This window comes from Oncorhynchus masou, chromosome 1, assembly GCF_036934945.1.
Source record: "Oncorhynchus masou masou isolate Uvic2021 chromosome 1, UVic_Omas_1.1, whole genome shotgun sequence".
NCBI classification, from domain to species: domain Eukaryota; kingdom Metazoa; phylum Chordata; class Actinopteri; order Salmoniformes; family Salmonidae; genus Oncorhynchus; species Oncorhynchus masou.
In genome coordinates, this window is record NC_088212.1 from 78,279,729 (window position 1) to 78,297,065 (window position 17,337).

The following is a 17,337-nucleotide window of genomic DNA, read 5'->3' on the forward strand; positions in this document are numbered from 1 at the left end:
TTTGCATATTGGACAGTAAAAGGCCAGTCTTCAGGTGACAACTGGCCATGGTTATTCAGGCTTTTATTCATGCATATTTAGAGGATGGTAATGAGTTTTTTTGCATTGTTGCATGAGAATGGCGGGTCCCTGGTGGCTTTGGAGTGGTGGCGGTCGGAAGGCAGGCAGGCAGGCAGAGCCGGACAGACAGACTGATGGAGTGGAGGATGGAGGAGAGTGCCTGGTGGCTGTGTGTGTGCCCAAACGCCAGGCCCCTAGCTCCACGTTGACTCTCTGGGCAGAGTGGGCCTGTCCTCCACTGTTTTTGTGTGCGTACACGCGTGCTGGGCAGAGTGGGCCTGTCCTCCACTGTTTTTGTGTGCGTACACGCGTGCTGGGCAGAGTGGGCCTGTCCTCCACTGTTTTTGTTTTCGTACACGCGTGCTGGGCAGAGTGGGCCTGTCCTCCACTGTGTTTGTGTGTGCGTACACGCGTGCTGGGCAGAGTGGGCCTGTCCTCCACTGTTTTTGTGTGCGTACACGCGTGCTGGGCAGAGTGGGCCTGTCCTCCACTGTTTTTGTGTGCATACACGCGTGCTGGGCAGAGTGGGCCTGTCCTCCACTGTTTGTGTGCGTACACGCGTGCTGGGCAGAGTGGGCCTGTCCTCCACTGTTTTTGTGTGCGTACACGCGTGCTGGGCAGAGTGGGCCTGTCCTCCACTGTGTGTGTGCGTACACGCGGGCTGGGCAGAGTGGGCCTGTCCTCCACTGTGTGTGTGTGTACACGCGTGCTGGGCAGAGTGGGCCTGTCCTCCACTGTTTGTGTGTGTACACGCGTGCTGGGCAGAGTGGGCCTGTCCTCCACTGTGTGTGTGCGTACACGCGTGCTGGGCAGAGTGGGCCTGTCCTCCACTGTGTGTGTGCGTACACGCGTGCTGGGCAGAGTGGGCCTGTCCTCCATTGTGTGTGTGCGTACACGCGTGCTGGGCAGAGTGGGCCTGTCCTCCACTGTGTGTGTGCGTACACGCGTGCTGGGCAGAGTGGGCCTGTCCTCCACTGTGTGTGTGTGTACACGCGTGCGTTTGACGACCCTGAAGTTCAGCATCACATCCCCCTGCCATCCTCTAGTTCCTGACAATACATCCCAGATCTCAGGGATTGCCTCTGTGTACTCTGGCTGGTTGGACTTAAATGACTTGTTGTATTATTGATGACTTCATATGTGGTTACGTTATCGCTGTCTAGAGATGCAGGAAATGTCATTATCTTGTGATGTGAGGAGCTTTTTGAAGGCAAACTTCAGTCTGATTATTCCTTCCATATTTACTATGCCAGGAAATAATCTAGGTAACACACTTCCACTATTTTCATTGTTGTTAGCTATATGCATAACTAGCGCTATACCTATTGAACACGGAAAATTGTATTAAATGCATGAAATTCAAAATATTTTCAGGTTTACCTCCAATCTAATTTAAATTGCCACATGCACTCACCATACCTTGGTATTTTATTGCAGTCTTTGGACCACCATGTGCGTGGGGATAAATAAAAAAACAGAGAGGTCAAAGATCATTGTCAATTAGTACCTACCCAGATGAGCAATTACCAGTCACCAGTGGGGATGGAGATTGCACCATTTTTCATCAGCCAGCCTTGCTTTCAGACGCCACTGTGCTTTACATGCATGTCAGAGTCAGAAGCAGGCAGCAGTGGGGTATTGTAGTAGAGGCTGTTGGAGATGATTAGACTGTGTTCTTAGTTGCCATATTAAAGACAAACAGCTGAGGCCTGATTCGGCACATGAATACATATTTGGCTACACATAGTATTTCCATACAGGGCCCCTTTTCATCGTCATATTGAAAGGCAATTGTGTGTAAGGGTGTGTGAGAGTGTGAATGCATGTGTGTGTTTCTGTGTGTATCGTAAATGGTAGAGGTTCACAAGGCTGTCTATTCACTCCCGCCTATCAATGCAGATGTATGACATTTATCAATGTATCGGATTTGAACAACACATCAGACGTTCAGACAGCTTTTCCTACCAGTTCTGATTTAGTCATCATTGGCATATTCCTTTCCAATGGGTCTTCCGTCCCCACTCTACCTCATATGTCATTCTGATTTGTGCCTCAGTGCTTACATTATAACAGGACCAGCTCCCACAATGCATTGCAGGAGTGTACATACATACAGTATACAGAAGAGAGTCATATGCAGAGTCAAACATAGCTTTCCTGTTGTGATTTTCTCTTTTTCCTTGGCAGTGTTAGTCGTGTCCCCAGTCAAACCCTGGCTGACGAGTGTAGTGTAGGGTGTGTAGCACACACACACACACACACACACACACACACACACACACACACACACACACACACACACACACACACACACACACACACACACACACACACACACACACACACACACACACACACACACACACACACACACACACACACCACACACACATAGACACACATACACACACACACACACACATACACACACACATTGAGGGCTGATGGCTGTCTGTGGCTGGGACCCGGGACAGTGTAGAGACCAAGGAGATGGGACAGGAGAAAGGCCTTCTAAATCAGCCAGCAATCCAAAGGCCTCCCATAAATCCTCCAAATGGGCTGGGGTGGGGGACGTAAAGCACACCTGCAAGACTTATGTAAGTCTTATTAAACCATAAATTGCTAACACCAGCCCCTTGCTGGAGCTGTTCCCCGCTAGAATAAATCTCAGAGTGCACTTGGTGTGATGAGAGAGGGAGAGAGAGAGAGAGAGAGAGAGAGAAAGAGAAAGAGAGAGGGAGAGTGGGAGAGAGACAGATAGAGGGGAGAGACAGAGAGACAGAGAGAGAGAGAGAGAGAGAGTGGGAGAGAAGAAGGAAAAAGGATTGTGAAGGTATGACAGCGTAGTGTAGCAGTTTGATGGTATGGAGACAATAATAGTTTTTGATTGTGGCTAACAGCTTAACACCTTCACCAGCTGCCTGAGGAGATGGCTGGGGATGGGGGAGAGGAGGGAGATGAGGGAGAGGGAAGACGGGAGGATGAGGACCAGGTCCAAGTCATTCATGCTCACCAGACTGTTAGTGGTTCCATAATGTATTATATATCACCTTCCTCCTCAATGTCCACCTCCACTGGCTCTGGCCCCGCCCCTGCCCCTCCCCCTTCGGCTCTGGCCCCGCCCCTCCCCTGGCCCTGCCATCACATTATGTGCACCCTAGTAACAGGGTCGGAGACTGTGTGTGGTGTGTGTGCCTGTGTGTAACACTGCCATGTTTGTCAGGGTAAAAGCCTGAGTTCCAGCGCTCCTGTGCCTTGCCTGGTGAGTTACCATCCCCACACACCCTTGCTCTCCTCCCTTCTATCTCTGCCTCTGAGGGGCCGGGGCCCCTGAATTAAACATCAAAGTACACAGGAGCGCCTGCATCAACTGCCATAAAACACACACACTGCACAGGGAGGGAGGCGGAGGAAGGATATTCATATGGGAAGAGCAGGTCAGCAGATTGCTCATACACACACTTTCAAAGCAGATTCATTTGTTCACAAAATGGGCAATGTTGTGAGCAAGGTTACTGATTTCTACATGCCATCTGTCGTCTCCCAGGCTTTGGCTAGCTTTCTACTGGCAGTCCTGCCACTCCCGTATAGTGTCTCTGTTCAGGTAGACTGAGTGGACAGTACACAGAGCTTTCTACTGGCAGTACTGCCACTCCCATATAGTGTCTCTGTTCAGGTAGACTGAGTGGACAGTACACAGAGCTTTCTACTGGCAGTCCTGCCACTCCCGTATAGTGTCTCTGTTCAGGTAGACTGAGTGGACAGTACACATAGCTTTCTACTGGCAGTACTGCCACTCCCGTATAGTGTCTCTGTTCAGGTAGACTGAGTGGACAGTACACAGAGCTTTCTACTGGCAGTACTGCCACTCCCGTATAGTGTCTCTGTTCAGGTAGACTGAGTGGACAGTACACATAGCTTTCTACTGGCAGTCCTGCCACTCCCGTATAGTGTCTCTGTTCAGGTAGACTGAGTGGGCAGTACACATAGCTTTCCATTGGCAGTCCTGCCACTCCCATATAGTGTCTCTGTTCAGGTAGACTAAGTGGACAGTACACATAGCTTTCTATTGGCAGTCCTGCCACTCCCATATAGAGTCTCTGTTCGGGTAGACTGAGTGGACAGTACACATAGCTTTCTACTGGCAGTCCTGCCACTCCCATATAGTGTCTCTGTTCAGGTAGACTGAGTGGACAGTACACATAGCTTTCTATTGGCAGTCCTGCCACTCCCATATAGTGTCTCTGTTCAGGTAGACTGAGAGGACAGTACACATAGCTTTCTATTGGCAGTCCTGCCACTCCCACATAGTGTCTCTGTTCAGGTAGACTGAGTGGACAGTACACAGCTTTCTACCGGCAGTCCTGCCACTCCCATATAGTGTCTCTGTTCAGGTAGACTGAGAGGACAGTACACATAGCTTTCTATTGGCAGTCCTGCCACTCCCATATAGTGTCTCTGTTCAGGTAGACTGAGAGGACAGTACACATAGCTTTCTATTGGCAGTCCTGACACTCCCATATAGTGTCTCTGTTCAGGTAGACTGGGTGGACAGTACACAAAGCTTTCTACTGGCAGTCCTGCCACTCCCATATAGTGTCTCTGTTCAGGTAGACTGAGAGGACAGTACACATAGCTTTCTACTGGCAGTCCTGACACTCCCATATAGTGTCTCTGTTCAGGTAGACTGGGTGGACAGTACACAAAGCTTTCTACTGGCAGTCCTGCCACTCCCATATAGTGTCTCTGTTCAGGTAGACTGAGAGGACAGTACACATAGCTTTCTACTGGCAGTCCTGCCACTCCCATATAGTGTCTCTGTTCAGGTAGACTGAGTGGACAGTACACATAGCTTTCTACTGGCAGTCCTGCCACTCCCATATAGTGTCCCTGTTCAGGTAGACTGAGAAGACAGTACATTCCAGCAGGTAGAATACAGATACAGTACATGAGACAAAGGTGAACATAGGTTTTTCCTTTTTACCAAAACTATGTTTTCATTAATTATATAGGGACTCGTCAGTTAAAATACGAACAATAACTTGTACCAATTGTTGAACATGATTGATGCTTGGGCTGCCATGGTGCATGATGGTAGATTTGGTTGTTGGGCCACCATCAGGGTTTTGTGACTCCCAACTCAAGTCACTGTGTATTTCCCTGTGGAGGTACGTGGTGTGGGGTAATACAGAACGTCGGAAGATGACGTCAGTTTACTCGTCACAAATAGACGTTTGTCCAAGAAATGACGTGAGACTGTGATATCTGGTTGTTCAAACATCCAGCTAATGGTACAGCTGCTGCTATGTGTTCTTCTCTCTCTCTCTCTACACACACACACACACACACACACACACACACACACACACACACACACACACACACACACACACACACACACACACACACACACACACACACACACACACACACACACACACACACACACACGTCCCTTTCTGTTTGCGCTTGTGGATGGCACATGTGACTGAGCCAGTTAACAGCCTTTTTGAGGAGATGTAGCTGAGTTGTTATATTTGAAGTAGAGACTATGCATGCTGCTGTGGAATTAGGGCAGATTGAGGATGATTGTGCCGTGTGTCTGCGTTCCGCCTATGTGGCGTATACACACAGCTTTGGGTTATAAAGGGCTTTTTGTTACCTTTCTGTGAGTCAGTGTCACAGGCATGTCAGTCTCAGGGTTAGTGCAGAGCAGCAGCAGCAGGGGGGGAGTGCACATTGATCTTCCTATAGAGTACAGATACCATCATTTAACTTACTACTGAGGTACTTTTGGGGAGAGATACTGCTGGGGAGAGGGAATGGTGGGCAGAGGTTCTGTTGGTCAGAGATACTACTGGAGAGAGGTTCTGTTGGGGAGAGATACTGCCGGGGAGAGGTAATGGTGGGGAGAGGTTCTGTTGGGAAGAGATACTACTGGGGAGAGGTTCTGTTGGGGAGAGGTACTGCTGGGGAGAGGTTCTGTTGGGGAGAGGTACTACTGGGGAGAGGTTCTGTTGGGAAGAGATACTGCTGGGGAGAGGTTCTGTTGGGGAGAGATACTGCCGGGGAGAGGTAATGGTGGGGAGAGGTTCTGTTGGGAAGAGATACTACTGGGGAGAGGTTCTGTTGGGGAGAGGTACTGCTGGGGAGAGGTTCTGTTGGGGAGAGGTACTACTGGGGAGAGGTTCTGTTGGGGAGAGGTACTACTGGGGAGAGGTTCTGTTGGGGAGAGGTACTACTGGGGAGAGGTTCTGTTAGGAAGAGATACTACTGGGGAGAGGTTCTGTTGGGAAGAGATACTACTGGGGAGAGGTTCTGTTGGGGAGAGGTACTACTGGGGAGAGGTTCTGTTAGGAAGAGATACTACTGGGGAGAGGTTCTGTTGGGAAGAGATACTACTGGGGAGAGGTTCTATTGGGAAGAGACACTACTGGGGAGAGGTTCTGTTGGGAAGAGATACTACTGGGGAGAGGTTCTGTTGGGAAGAGATACTACTGGGGAGAGGTTCTGTTGGGGAGAGGTACTGCTGGGGAGAGGTAATGGTGGGGAGAGGTACTGCTGGGGAGAGGTAATGGTGGGGAGAGGTACTGCTGGGGAGAGGTAATGATGGGGAGAGGTACTGCTGGGGAGAGGTACTGCTGGGGAGAGGTAATGGTGGGGAGAGGTAATGGTGCGAAGAGGTAATGGTGGGGAGAGGTAATGGTGGGGAGAGGTACTGCTGGTGAGAGGTAATGGTGGGGAGAGGTACCGCTGGGGAGAGGTAATGGTGGGGAGAGGTACCGCTTGGGAGAGGTAATGGTGGGGAGAGGTACTGCTGGGGAGAGGTACTGCTAGGGAGAGGTAATGGTGGGCAGAGGTAATGGTGGGGAGAGGTAATGGTGGGGAGAGGTACTGCTTGGGAGAGGTACTGCTAGGGAGAGGTAATGGTGGGCAGAGGTAATGGTGGGGAGAGGTACTGCTGGGGAGAGGTAATGGTGGGGAGAGGTACTGCTGGGGAGAGGTAAAGGTGGGGAGAGGTACTGCTGGGGAGAGGTAATGGTGCGAAGAGGTAATGGTGGGGAGAGGTAATGGTGGGGAGAGGTACTGCTGGGGAGAGGTAATGGTGGGGAGAGGTACTGTTGGGGAGAGGTAATGGTGCGAAGAGGTAATGGTGGGGAGAGGTAATGGTGGGGAGAGGTACTGCTGGGGAGAGGTAATGGTGGGGAGAGGTACCGCCGGGGAGATGTAATGGTGGGGAGAGGTACCGCTTGGGAGAGGTAATGGTGGGGAGAGGTACTGCTGGGGAGAGGTACTGCTGAGGAGAGGTAATGGTGGGGAGAGGTAATGGTGGGGAGAGGTACTGCTGGGGAGAGGTGATGGTGGGGAGAGGTACTGCTGGGGAGAGGTAATGGTGGGAATAGGTAATGGTGGGGAGAGGTACTGCTGGGGAGAGGTAATGGTGGGGAGAGTTACTGCTGGGGAGAGGTAAAGGTGGGGAGAAGTACTGCTGGGGAGAGGTAATGTTGCGAAGAGGTAATGGTGGGGAGAGGTAATGGTGGGGAGAGGTACTGCTGGGGAGAGGTAATGGTGGGGAGAGGTACTGCTGGGGAGAGGTAATGGTGCGAAGAGGTAATGGTGGGGAGAGGTAATGGTGGGGAGAGGTACTGCTGGGGAGAGGTAATGGTGGGGAGAGGTACCGCCGGGGAGAGGTAATGGTGGGGAGAGGTACCGCTTGGGAGAGGTAATGGTGGGGAGAGGTACTGCTGGGGAGAGGTACTGGTGGGGAGAGGTACTGCTTGGGAGAGGTACTGCTGAGGAGAGGTAATGGTGGGGAGAGGTAATGGTGGGGAGAGTTACTGCTGGGGAGAGGTGATGGTGGGGAGAGGTACTGCTGGGGAGAGGTAATGGTGGGAAGAGGTAATGGTGGGGAGAGGTACTGCTGGGGAGAGGTAATGGTGGGGAGAGGTACCGCTGGGGAGAGGTAATGGTGGGGAGAGGCACTGCTGGGGAGAGGTAATGGTGGGGAGAGGTACTGCTGGGGAGAGGTAATGGTGGGGAGAGGTACTGCTGGGGAGAGGTACTGCTGGGGAGAGGTAATGGTGGGGAGAGGTACTGCTGGGGAGAAGTAATGGTGGGGAGAGGTAATGGTGAGGAGAGGTACTGCTGGGGAGAGGTGATGGTGGGGAGAGGTAATGGTGGGCAGAGGTAATGGTGGGGAGAGGTACTGCTGGGGAGAGGTGATGGTGGGGAGAGGTACTGCTGGGGAGAGGTAATGGTGGGGAGAGGTACTGCTGGGGAGAGGTACTGCTGGGGAGAGGTACTGCTGGGGAGAGGTACTGCTGGGGAGAGGTACTGCTGGGGAGAGGTAATGGTGGGGAGAGGTACTGCTGGGGAGAAGTAATGGTGGGGAGAGGTACTGCTGGGGAGAGGTAATGGTGGGGAGAGGTACTGCTGGGGAGAGGTACTGCTGGGGAGAGGTAATGGTGGGGAGAGGTACTGCTGGGGAGAGGTACTGCTGGGGAGAGGTAATGGTGGGGAGAGGTACTGCTGGGGAGAAGTAATGGTGGGGAGAGGTACTGCTGGGGAGAGGTACTGCTGGGGAGAAGTAATGGTGGGGAGAGGTACTGCTGGGGAGAGGTACTGCTGGGGAGAGGTACTGCTGGGGAGAAGTAATGGTGGGGAGAGGTACTGCTGGGGAGAGGTACTGCTGGGGAGAAGTAATGGTGGGGAGAGGTACTGCTGGGGAGAGGTACTGCTGGGGAGAGGTACTGCTGGGGAGAGGTACTGCTGGGGAGAAGTAATGGTGGGGAGAGGTAATGGTGAGGAGAGGTACTGCTGGGGAGAGGTGATGTGTGCCGCCCCTGAAAATAGCCCAGAAAATATTGATGTATTTTGTGCATTCTAATTAGTTGGGAATATGGACAGGAGCATGCTGTCTTGTTATTGGTTTACCCTTTCTACACTAACGTCATGTCTCTTCACATATTCATAATAAATACTGTCTATCTATAGTCATTGAATGATATAATCACAAGATAATAATCAGATAATGATTCAGTCTAGCAGATGGACGGAGGTGAGATGAAGAGGTGCATCCTCTTTGGGTCCTCATTCTTCAATTCAACTCACTTAGTCTGTGTATAAAGGTCTCATTCATTTCAGTGACACCCAGACTTCCAAACATACTCCTCTCCACTGTGCAGAAATTTAGAGGTGCTCATACATCTCTATTTCACTGTGATATTTCTCTTTGTCGAGAGGCAAAATGATCTCCTAATGTGTGTTAGAAGCAGAAACAATGGACAGCAGTCATGTGTGGTGGTGTGGTTCTATGATGGGGAGATCACTCTTGTTTTTATCCAATCTCTGTTTAGGGATAATCACTGGTTGTCCCAAACACCTGCGCTTCGATTGGCCTGACCTGCCGCCCAAATGAGCGCAATTAATGACAATTACCCTCTAGGTGTCAACACAGAGACATTAACGAATAGGAAACTAAGGATGCGTCCCAAATGGTTCCCTATTCCCTATATAATGAACCACTTTTCCATCAGGAGAGACCAGGCGTTTGTCCTCGAAGTAAATATGTAATGATTACTTCTGTAAAGCAGCATGGTTGGAGTAGGTTGGTGAGGCGATGCTCACTACTAAGGCAATCTATTTGTGTTTGCCTCAGCTCAATGGTGGCTGGTTAAGCAGGCTGGACAAAGCAGAATAGATGGACTTGAGTCTCTGGTGCAGCCAGGCTAGGTAGAGGGGAGCAGTAACTAGACCAGAGGTGTGTGAATGGGATTTCTCATCAGATGATGATCAGAGTGGAAGCAATGGTCCAGAAAGAGTTTCTACACTGGTGTCTGGTTGTATAGGGAATGATGTTGTATTTCACCTTGACTGTTCTTCTAGTATCAAATCAAATCAAATCAAATGTTGTTGGTCACTTGCACCGAATACAACAGGTGTAGACTTTACAGTGAAATGCTTACTTACAAGCCCATTCCCAACATTGTAGAGTTAAAAAAGTAAGACAAATATTTGCTAAATAAAAAGGAAATAGTAACACAATAAAAACAATGACAAGGCTATACAGTATATGAGGAGTACCAGTGCTGAGTCAATGTGCAGGGGTACGAGGTAGTTGAGGTAATTGAGTACTGAGTCAATGTGCAGGCGTACGAGGTAGATGAGGTAATTGAGTACTGAGTCAATGTGCAGGGTACGAGGTAGTTGAGGTAATTGCGTACTGAGTCAATGTGCAGGGGTACGAGGTAGTTGAGGTAATTGAGTACTGAGTCAATGTGCAGGGGTACGAGGTAGTTGAGGTAATTGAGTACTGAGTCAATGTGCAGGGGTACGAGGTAGTTGAGGTAATTGCGTACTGAGTCAATGTGCAGGGGTACGAGGTAGTTGAGATAATTGAGTACTGAGTCAATGTGCAGGGGTACGAGGTAGTTGAGATAATTGAGTACTGAGTCAATGTGCAGGGGTACGAGGTAGTTGAGATAATTGAGTACTGAGTCAATGTGCAGGGTACGAGGTAGTTGAGGTAATTGCGTACTGAGTCAATGTGCAGGGGTACGAGGTAGTTGAGATAATTGAGTACTGAGTCAATGTGCAGGGGTACGAGGTAGTTGAGGTAATTGAGTACTGAGTCAATGTGCAGGGGTATGAGGTAGTTGAGGTAATTGAGTACTGAGTCAATGTGCAGGGGTACGAGGTAGTTGAGATAATTGAGTACTGAGTCAATGTGCAGGGGTACGAGGTAGTTGAGGTAATTGAGTAATCAGTCAATGTGCAGGGGTACGAGGTAGTTGAGGTAATTGAGGTAATACAAGTATTGAAGTAATAGTACGCACTATATTTCAATAGCTATGCAGCTCCATGGTTGAACTATATTCCATATAGTATTTATAATTACTTAATCCTTAGTGGGTAATATATGGAAATGTGTTAACAAATCGTTTACAAATTGCTTCATATTCTTAGACATTCTTGTTATTATCACTTAATCCATAATTCATTCTGCATAGTAATGTTTATTTGACTGCATGGTGGCAGTACTTGGCAGTTGGAAGCGGCCCTGTATGTAAATAGTGTTGTCTGTAAGGGCAGTGTAGGGCCTGGTTCCGAGCCTGTTTCCCACGTGGCAGAACTCTCTCAGGTGCAGATCTCTAACCCCCTTCTGTGGGTTTAGCCCCCGTTCTCTCTGTAGTTGCTGTATGTAAATAGTGTTGTCTGTAAGGGCAGTGTGGGGCCTGGTTCCGAGCCTGTTTCCCATGTGGCAGAACTCTCTCAGGTGCAGATCTCTAACCCCCTTCTGTGGGTTTAGCCCCCGTTCTCTCTGTAGTTGCTGTATGTAAATAGTGTTGTCTGTAAGGGCAGTGTGGGGCCTGGTTCCGAGCCTGTTTCCCATGTGGCAGAACTCTCTCAGGTGCAGAATTCTAACCCCCTTCTGTGGGTTTAGCCCCGTTCTCTCTGTAGTTGCTGTATGTAAATAGTGTTGTCTGTAAGGGCAGTGTGGGGCCTGGTTCCGAGCCTGTTTCCCACGTGACAGAACTCTCTCAGGTGCAGATCTCTAACCCCCTTCTGTGGGTTTAGCCCCGTTCTCTCTGTAGTTGCTGTATGTAAATAGTGTTGTCTGTAAGGGCAGTGTGGGGCCTGGTTCCGAGCCTGTTTCCCACGTGACAGAACTCTCTCAGGTGCAGATCTCTAACCCCCTTCTGTGGGTTTAGCCCCGTTCTCTCTGTAGTTGCTGTATGTAAATAGTGTTGTCTGTAAGGGCAGTGTGGGGCCTGGTTCCGAGCCTGTTTCCCACGTGACAGAACTCTCTCAGGTGCAGATCTCTAACCCCCTTCTGTGGGTTTAGCCCCGTTCTCTCTGTAGTTGCTGTATGTAAATAGTGTTGTCTGTAAGGGCAGTGTGGGGCCTGGTTCCGAGCCTGTTTCCCACGTGACAGAACTCTCTCAGGTGCAGATCTCTAACCCCCTTCTATGGGTTTAGCCCCCGTTCTCTCTGTAGTTGCTGTATGTAAATAGTGTTGTCTGTAAGGGCAGTGTGGGGCCTGGTTCCGAGCCTGTTTCCCACGTGACAGAACTCTCTCAGGTGCAGATCTCTAACCCCCTTCTGTGGGTTTAGCCCCCGTTCTCTCTGTAGTTGCTGTATGTAAATGGTGTTGTCTGTAAGGGCAGTGTGGGGCCTGGTTCCGAGCCTGTTTCCCACGTGACAGAACTCTCTCAGGTGCAGATCTCTAACCCCCTTCTGTGGGTTTAGCCCCGTTCTCTCTGTAGTTGCTGTATGTAAATAGTGTTGTCTGTAAGGGCAGTGTGGGGCCTGGTTCCGAGCCTGTTTCCCACGTGACAGAACTCTCTCAGGTGCAGATCTCTAACCCCCTTCTGTGGGTTTAGCCCCCGTTCTCTCTGTAGTTGCTGTATGTAAATAGTGTTGTCTGTAAGGTAGTGTGGGGCCTGGTTCCGAGCCTGTTTCCCACGTGGCAGAACTCTCTCAGGTGCAGATCTCTAACCCCCTTCTGTGGGTTTAGCCCCCGTTCTCTCTGTAGTTGCTGTATGTAAATAGTGTTGTCTGTAAGGGCAGTGTGGGGCCTGGTTCCGAGCCTGTTTCCCATGTGGCAGAACTCTCTCAGGTGCAGATCTCTAACCCCCTTCTGTGGGTTTAGCCCCCGTTCTCTCTGTAGTTGCTGTATGTAAATAGTGTTGTCTGTAAGGGCAGTGTGGGGCCTGGTTCCGAGCCTGTTTCCCATGTGGCAGAACTCTCTCAGGTGCAGATCTCTAACCCCCTTCTGTGGGTTTAGCCCCCGTTCTCTCTGTAGTTGCTGTATGTAAATAGTGTTGTCTGTAAGGGCAGTGTGGGGCCTGGTTCCGAGCCTGTTTCCCACGTGACAGAACTCTCTCAGGTGCAGATCTCTAACCCCCTTCTGTGGGTTTAGCCCCGTTCTCTCTGTAGTTGCTGTATGTAAATAGTGTTGTCTGTAAGGGCAGTGTGGGGCCTGGTTCCGAGCCTGTTTCCCACGTGACAGAACTCTCTCAGGTGCAGATCTCTAACCCCCTTCTGTGGGTTTAGCCCCCGTTCTCTCTGTAGTTGCTGTATGTAAATAGTGTTGTCTGTAAGGGCAGTGTGGGGCCTGGTTCCGAGCCTGTTTCCCACGTGACAGAACTCTCTCAGGTGCAGATCTCTAACCCCCTTCTGTGGGTTTAGCCCCGTTCTCTCTGTAGTTGCTGTATGTAAATAGTGTTGTCTGTAAGGGCAGTGTGGGGCCTGGTTCCGAGCCTGTTTCCCACGTGACAGAACTCTCTCAGGTGCAGATCTCTAACCCCTTCTGTGGGTTTAGCCCCGTTCTCTCTGTAGTTGCTGTATGTAAATGGTGTTGTCTGTAAGGGCAGTGTGGGGCCTGGTTCCGAGCCTGTTTCCCACGTGACAGAACTCTCTCAGGTGCAGATCTCTAACCCCCTTCTGTGGGTTTAGCCCCGTTCTCTCTGTAGTTGCTGTATGTAAATAGTGTTGTCTGTAAGGGCAGTGTGGGGCCTGGTTCCGAGCCTGTTTCCCACGTGACAGAACTCTCTCAGGTGCAGATCTCTAACCCCCTTCTGTGGGTTTAGCCCCGTTCTCTCTGTAGTTGCTGTATGTAAATAGTGTTGTCTGTAAGGGCAGTGTGGGGCCTGGTTCCGAGCCTGTTTCCCACGTGGCAGAACTCTCTCAGGTGCAGATCTCTAACCCCCTTCTGTGGGTTTAGCCCCGTTCTCTCTGTAGTTGCTGTATGTAAATAGTGTTGTCTGTAAGGGCAGTGTGGGGCCTGGTTCCGAGCCTGTTTCCCATGTGGCAGAACTCTCTCAGGTGCAGATCTCTAACCCCCTTCTGTGGGTTTAGCCCCCGTTCTCTCTGTAGTTGCTGTATGTAAATAGTGTTGTCTGTAAGGGCAGTGTGGGGCCTGGTTCCGAGCCTGTTTCCCATGTGGCAGAACTCTCTCAGGTGCAGATCTCTAACCCCCTTCTGTGGGTTTAGCCCCCGTTCTCTCTGTAGTTGCTGTATGTAAATAGTGTTGTCTGTAAGGGCAGTGTGGGGCCTGGTTCCGAGCCTGTTTCCCACGTGACAGAACTCTCTCAGGTGCAGATCTCTAACCCCCTTCTGTGGGTTTAGCCCCCGTTCTCTCTGTAGTTGCTGTATGTAAATAGTGTTGTCTGTAAGGGCAGTGTGGGGCCTGGTTCCGAGCCTGTTTCCCACGTGACAGAACTCTCTCAGGTGCAGATCTCTAACCCCCTTCTGTGGGTTTAGCCCCGTTCTCTCTGTAGTTGCTGTATGTAAATAGTGTTGTCTGTAAGGGCAGTGTGGGGCCTGGTTCCGAGCCTGTTTCCCACGTGACAGAACTCTCTCAGGTGCAGATCTCTAACCCCCTTCTGTGGGTTTAGCCCCGTTCTCTCTGTAGTTGCTGTATGTAAATAGTGTTGTCTGTAAGGGCAGTGTGGGGCCTGGTTCCGAGCCTGTTTCCCACGTGACAGAACTCTCTCAGGTGCAGATCTCTAACCCCCTTCTATGGGTTTAGCCCCGTTCTCTCTGTAGTTGCTGTATGTAAATAGTGTTGTCTGTAAGGGCAGTGTGGGGCCTGGTTCCGAGCCTGTTTCCCACGTGACAGAACTCTCTCAGGTGCAGATCTCTAACCCCTTCTGTGGGTTTAGCCCCGTTCTCTCTGTAGTTGCTGTATGTAAATGGTGTTGTCTGTAAGGGCAGTGTGGGGCCTGGTTCAGAGCCTGTTTCCCACGTGACAGAACTCTCTCAGGTGCAGATCTCTAACCCCCTTCTGTGGGTTTAGCCCCGTTCTCTCTGTAGTTGCTGTATGTAAATAGTGTTGTCTGTAAGGGCAGTGTGGGGCCTGGTTCCGAGCCTGTTTCCCACGTGACAGAACTCTCTCAGGTGCAGATCTCTAACCCCCTTCTGTGGGTTTAGCCCCCTTCTGTTCTCTCTGTAGTTGCTGTATGTAAATAGTGTTGTCTGTAAGGGCAGTGTGGGGCCTGGTTCCGAGCCTGTTTCCCACGTGGCAGAACTCTCTCAGGTGCAGATCTCTAACCCCCTTCTGTGGGTTTAGCCCCTTCTCTCTGTAGTTGCTGTATGTAAATAGTGTTGTCTGTAAGGGCAGTGTGGGGCCTGGTTCCGAGCCTGTTTCCCACGTGACAGAACTCTCTCAGGTGCAGATCTCTAACCCCCTTCTGTGGGTTTAGCCCCGTTCTCTCTGTAGTTGCTGTATGTAAATAGTGTTGTCTGTAAGGGCAGTGTGGGGCCTGGTTCCGAGCCTGTTTCCCACGTGACAGAACTCTCTCAGGTGCAGATCTCTAACCCCCTTCTGTGGGTTTAGCCCCGTTCTCTCTGTAGTTGCTGTATGTAAATAGTGTTGTCTGTAAGGGCAGTGTGGGGCCTGGTTCCGAGCCTGTTTCCCACGTGACAGAACTCTCTCAGGTGCAGATCTCTAACCCCCTTCTGTGGGTTTAGCCCCGTTCTCTCTGTAGTTGCTGTATGTAAATAGTGTTGTCTGTAAGGGCAGTGTGGGGCCTGGTTCCGAGCCTGTTTCCCACGTGACAGAACTCTCTCAGGTGCAGATCTCTAACCCCCTTCTGTGGGTTTAGCCCCGTTCTCTCTGTAGTTGCTGTATGTAAATAGTGTTGTCTGTAAGGGCAGTGTGGGGCCTGGTTCCGAGCCTGTTTCCCACGTGACAGAACTCTCTCAGGTGCAGATCTCTAACCCCCTTCTGTGGGTTTAGCCCCGTTCTCTCTGTAGTTGCTGTATGTAAATGGTGTTGTCTGTAAGGGCAGTGTGGGGCCTGGTTCCGAGCCTGTTTCCCACGTGACAGAACTCTCTCAGGTGCAGATCTCTAACCCCCTTCTGTGGGTTTAGCCCCGTTCTCTCTGTAGTTGCTGTATGTAAATAGTGTTGTCTGTAAGGGCAGTGTGGGGCCTGGTTCCGAGCCTGTTTCCCACGTGACAGAACTCTCTCAGGTGCAGATCTCTAACCCCCTTCTGTGGGTTTAGCCCCGTTCTCTCTGTAGTTGCTGTATGTAAATAGTGTTGTCTGTAAGGTAGTGTGGGGCCTGGTTCCGAGCCTGTTTCCCACGTGGCAGAACTCTCTCAGGTGCAGATCTCTAACCCCCTTCTGTGGGTTTAGCCCCGTTCTCTCTGTAGTTGCTGTATGTAAATAGTGTTGTCTGTAAGGGCAGTGTGGGGCCTGGTTCCGAGCCTGTTTCCCATGTGGCAGAACTCTCTCAGGTGCAGATCTCTAACCCCCTTCTGTGGGTTTAGCCCCGTTCTCTCTGTAGTTGCTGTATGTAAATAGTGTTGTCTGTAAGGGCAGTGTGGGGCCTGGTTCCGAGCCTGTTTCCCACGTGACAGAACTCTCTCAGGTGCAGATCTCTAACCCCTTCTGTGGGTTTAGCCCCCGTTCTCTCTGTAGTTGCTGTATGTAAATAGTGTTGTCTGTAAGGGCAGTGTGGGGCCTGGTTCCGAGCCTGTTTCCCACGTGACAGAACTCTCTCAGGTGCAGATCTCTAACCCCCTTCTGTGGGTTTAGCCCCGTTCTCTCTGTAGTTGCTGTATGTAAATAGTGTTGTCTGTAAGGGCAGTGTGGGGCCTGGTTCCGAGCCTGTTTCCCACGTGACAGAACTCTCTCAGGTGCAGATCTCTAACCCCCTTCTGTGGGTTTAGCCCCGTTCTCTCTGTAGTTGCTGTATGTAAATAGTGTTGTCTGTAAGGGCAGTGTGGGGCCTGGTTCCGAGCCTGTTTCCCACGTGACAGAACTCTCTCAGGTGCAGATCTCTAACCCCCTTCTGTGGGTTTAGCCCCGTTCTCTCTGTAGTTGCTGTATGTAAATAGTGTTGTCTGTAAGGGCAGTGTGGGGCCTGGTTCCGAGCCTGTTTCCCACGTGACAGAACTCTCTCAGGTGCAGATCTCTAACCCCCTTCTGTGGGTTTAGCCCCGTTCTCTCTGTAGTTGCTGTATGTAAATAGTGTTGTCTGTAAGGGCAGTGTGGGGCCTGGTTCCGAGCCTGTTTCCCACGTGACAGAACTCTCTCAGGTGCAGATCTCTAACCCCTTCTGTGGGTTTAGCCCCGTTCTCTCTGTAGTTGCTGTATGTAAATAGTGTTGTCTGTAAGGGCAGTGTGGGGCCTGGTTCCGAGCCTGTTTCCCATGTGGCAGAACTCTCTCAGGTGCAGATCTCTAACCCCCTTCTGTGGGTTTAGCCCCGTTCTCTCTGTAGTTGCTGTATGTAAATAGTGTTGTCTGTAAGGGCAGTGTGGGGCCTG